General features: G+C 55.9%; 1 long non-coding RNA gene across 2 annotated transcripts in view; it reads right to left on the bottom strand.

Annotated features, from left to right (window-relative positions):
* Nucleotides 1–1,417: 1,417 nt before the first annotated feature.
* LOC104989609 overlaps nucleotides 1,418–4,587 on the bottom strand; it is an 8,394-nt gene continuing 5,224 nt past the window's right edge. For both annotated transcript variants that reach the window (XR_825388.1, XR_825389.1), the window contains exon 3: nucleotides 1,418–2,556. This is a non-coding gene — a long non-coding RNA (uncharacterized LOC104989609). The remainder of the gene's footprint in view (nucleotides 2,557–4,587) is intronic.

Raw genomic sequence — 4,587 nt, 5'->3', positions numbered from 1 at the left:
CGCCGGGTAGAGCGCTGGGGTTGAGCGATCGGAGGCGGGGTGGGAACTGGCCCGGGGGCGGGACTAAGAGAAGCCCCGCCCTCGGCACCTCCTCCGCCAGGCAGCCAACCGGGCTGACTTCAGTCTCATTCCCAAGAAAACTGAGGCAACTGAGAAATGGAGAGCTCGGCGGCGATGGCAACTCCCATCTCCTCCCCTGTGCATCACTGCGCGCCCCTCACCGGCAAGGTCCGATCGTTTCCGCCTCTTCCCGCCCGGCATTGGCAGGCTGTCTTCAGGCAGAGACCCTTTGATTGGCCGATTTGGCCTCCCATCGGATCGCATCCTTTTGATTGGCAGGATGTCCCCAACACGCCGGTTTGAGGAGCCTTGGTCTCAAGCGCTAGGAAAATGCCCCCATCTGCGCCCCGTCCCAATTATATGGCCTTGGGGAAGTCCGCTTTGACTGCAATTTCCCCCAGAAGGTAGCATCGGTGGTGCCCAATATCCTAGCATGAGGGTCAAGTCGGCCCACCTGATCCGGCCGGCTGAGTCTGTGTGCGGGCTGGGGAATAGCAGTTCCGCTTACCTATCACCCCACCTCCCAAAGGTGGAGGTCTGGCGCCCTCTGCTGGGCGATGGCATCTGCGCGGGGACTTTGGGAACAGGTGAGCTGACTCATAACAATGCCCTTTCGAGAGTTGGCCCCAAACCACGCGGGCGTGAGCCTCTTTCTAGCAAGACCCAGAGGCGTGAGCAGAGAGACTCCGTCGAGGAGAGGACAGGGAAGGCCAGGGTAGATGTAGTTGCCTTCAGCTGGGCCCCCTTCCGTCCACTTTATTTGTATTCTCCAGACAGCAGAAATACCTATCCTTCTCAAGCTGTCTCCCTACCCTCCTTACCCCATGACCAAAACGGCTATTTCTTGAGCATTTACTCTGGATGAGTACTATCAGGAAGGCTGGCTGAAACCATCCTGCCCCCATCCCTCCCTGCACTTTGGGCTGTGCTTTGCACAAATTAGGCCAGTGGTTGCAGAGGGATCCTCAGGAGCAAGCGTGTACCAGGCAGGCACCAGGGCATGGCTAGGTGAGAAAGCAGGGTCTTTCCCAGCTAGGATAAAATCTCTGATAATTTCCTCAGAGAAGAGCTGGCAGGACTCAGGATCTTCTTGCCTTCACCCCAAAGGTTCCCCATTTTCAAGCACTCAGCAAAGATCAGGTAAACTTTATTTCCAGAGGAAGTTGCCAGCCTGGCAGTTCCAAAAATGCCAGGTCAACGTTTTCGGCGGCTGCAAGGCATAACCTGACCACCAGATGGCAGCAGAGACTGCCCCTGGAAACTTTCAAAGAGCACAGACCTGGGAAAAGAGAAGCCCAGCTCTAGGCTGTTAAGTGGAGAGCCCTCAAGATCCCCTAGACAAATTTACAGCAATTCATTCATTTTTTGCAGCACAAGTTTATTGAGAGGCAACTGTGTTCCTGTTTTTGAGGAACTCAGTCTTGGGGGAAGCAGTCTAAATGCAAGATGTGAACTATTTAGACACCAGAGCCCCTGTGGGATTGAGAGAGACCTGGGTAGTACATGAACTAAGCTTGGCAGTGCTGGCAGGAAGGGCCAATGGAAGTAGGATGGGCGTCCAGCTTGAGTAAATGCACAGTGGCTGGAAAACCCCATCAAGTTTGGCAATGGCTGGGGCGTGAGAAGGGTGAGACATGGCTGTCAAGGAAACCAAGGCTTAGACCATGGAGGCCTGGCTGCCAGGCTGAAGACAGGAGTCAGACACAGGCTCTGAAAAGAAGAGCCAAGCCAAAGCTCTCTCCGGTGACTGAGGAGGAGCTGTGATTGGTTGGTGAGGCCGTGGCTGGGGCCATCTCTGCATAGGGGCAGCCTGGCGCTGGCAGGAGGGGAAGAGCATCACTCAGGGACAGGGAGGATGGAAGAAGGTTTTGAGAGAGAGGGGAGGACCACTTACCTTTGAGCCAACTGTAGGACTGACCTTGTGTCAGGGATCCTGAAGCTCAGGGAGTGACTAGGAGAGTAAGACTGCCTCATCTGGGAGGGTCACTGGGAGAATTCACTTAGAAGGGTCAACCTACTCTGAGCAAACTGTGGTAACTGCTCCAGCCTGGAGGGGGAGTCCACTTGACTTTTCTCAAAGTCCTCAGACCTGAGTTTCTACCTTTTCTATGAAATGAATTTCAACTTACAACAAATGACATAACACAGAGCCAAGAGGAGGGAAAGTGGGTCTTCCCAACCTGGCCTAGGCCCAGGCAAGACAGCTGACACTGGCCCCAGCCTGCCCACCCACCCTGCCTGGCCAAGAGGTTGGCGGAGCCCCAACCCCACCCTGCAGGGAGCATGTTTGATTTGGACCTCGCTCCAGTGGTGGTGCAGGGGCTGGCTTTGTAGCTAAAAATACCCAGTGGCCAGGCCAGCTGCTCAGAGCTTCCTCAGAGGCAGTAGGCCAGTGCAGGCCAGCTGAGGCACTGGAAATGCCCACAGGCCGGCAGACTCCCTTACCTGCAAGACAATCTGAGGACCCAGATCCATTCTTCTCTTCACTAGGAATTCCTGGAGAGATTTGGGAGAAGAAAAAAATTCTTCAACCCGGTTCTTGCCACAGAACTGTTGGTACACAGAAGCCTAGGGGAGTTGGCAGGTGACATTTGTGGGGGTGAAGCGACTTGTGTTCACACTTAGGCCTAGGGGCTCTCCCAGTGTTAAATCGTTCAGCCATGTCTGACTCTTTGTAACCCTATGGACTGTAGCCTGCTAGGTTCCTTTATCCATGGGATTCTCCAGGCAAGAATACTGGAGTGGGTAGCCATTCCCTTCTCCAGATCTTCCCAACCCAAGGACTGAACCCGGGTCTCCTGCATTGCAGGCAGATTCTTTACCGTCTGGGCCACCTGGGAAGCCCTGGGTGTCTAGTGAGGCCAACTGACCCCAGGAGAGAAGTAGGGCCAGATACACTTCTGTCTTATGAGGTCAAGGTCTGGCCAGCACAGATCAGGACAGGGAAGTGAACAGCAATGCTATGGCTTCCACTTCCCTAGTGCCTCAGGAACACTGTCGGAGGTCACTGCACACCTGAGGGGTCATCCACTCTATGTGGGACAGAAGTTAATGGAGCCATCCTCTGAGGTCCCAGAGATGGGAGGTGGCCCAGGGTGGCCTGGGGGATCAAAGCTGTCTCTTCCTGTGCTAGGGCTCTCCTCCAGGCTCGACATTTGGTAACAGGGTTGGGGGAGTGACTGCCAGAGTAAAAAAGCGGCCTTCATAAAGCCAGACTCAGAAACAGCTCAAGAGGTTATCCGCCACCTTCCTCCTCCTGGTTCACAAGGGGAGACTATGAGTCCCGGAGGGGCGGGATTTTGTCGAGGTCACTGGCCAGAAGGAGACAGACAGCACTGGACCCAGGCGGCCTCTGAGATGGCCGGGTGCCCTCCACAGTCCAGGCAGACGCTGAGTTTCCACCCAGAGGGTCTGTCCGAAAGGTCGTACTCCACACCGCGCCCGTTGGCCGACAAGCCGGAAGGGGCGGGGCCCTGGCGTCCAGTAGTAAGGCAGGTCCGGCCACCTCCCAGCCGCCCTTCCGCCCTTCCGCTGGCGTGGCCCTCTCCAGGCAGGCTCCACCGGCTGGGCGCCAGGAACGCCCCGCCCCGAGCTCGCTGGGAGACCGGTGGGCGGGGCCACCCTCCCGCGCAGGAACCACCGTCTGAGGACGATAGGCTGCCCCGCTCCTCCCTTCACCTAGGAGGTGATACCAGCATGCGGACAAACAAATTCAAGAGGTAGAAAAAAAGACTAAGAAGCGAGAAGGGGGTACAATCCTTCCAGGTCTTCCGGACACCCCTCCATTTCCAAGAATCACACCCCGAACCCAGGGGAGAGCCTCATTGTTCCCTAATTGGTCCGAGGGCGGGTGTGGAGGAACTGGAACTGGCTGTAGCCCTTCAGGCTGCTGCTGAGAGGGAAAGATTTCAATTATTTAACCATCCAGTGCCCACGGGAGGTAAAGACCACTGGTCCGCGGAGCCCCAAGGACTCGATCAGAAAAGGATGGAGGACACTCTTAGGTGGCAGAAACGTCACATGAGAATCGAAGGGAGTTGAATGAACACATCAATGGCAGAGCAGAATCTAAACCTTAGGACTGGGACAAGTGTGTACGTGGGAAGAGGCTCATAGTATAGGGTATTAATAATCTGAGCCTCACCAGCTTTTACAAAGTGCTCACTCTGGGTAGGGGAAAGGGAGTCTAGTGCCCAGTGTAGTCAGCTGCACCCCCTTCACCCGAGCAAAGGACAGGATGGACCAAATCCAGCTTATCTGGGATAAGATCCTCATGTGGTCAAGACTCGGCAGCCAGAAGGAACTACGAGTACCATGCTGGCTACTTTCAACCAGACAGCTTTGCCGGCTCCTGGGCAGTGATGCCAGCAGACAGCTGGCATGGGCAGGAGACCAAAATAACCCAGACAGCTGGGGCGAGGGGGTGCCACGGACACAGGCGCTGGGCTGGAAGTCAAGACACCTGGAACCTCATTCTGACTGCCCGTGGTGGCCTCCTGACCTTGAATGAGTCACTTCTACTCTCCC

This window comes from Bison bison, unplaced genomic scaffold (assembly GCF_000754665.1).
Source record: "Bison bison bison isolate TAMUID 2011002044 unplaced genomic scaffold, Bison_UMD1.0 scf7180017864160, whole genome shotgun sequence".
Classification (NCBI taxonomy): Eukaryota; Metazoa; Chordata; class Mammalia; order Artiodactyla; family Bovidae; genus Bison; species Bison bison.
The sequence above is the reverse complement of the archived record's forward strand: the minus strand, read 5'-3'. Positions and strand labels throughout refer to the sequence as shown.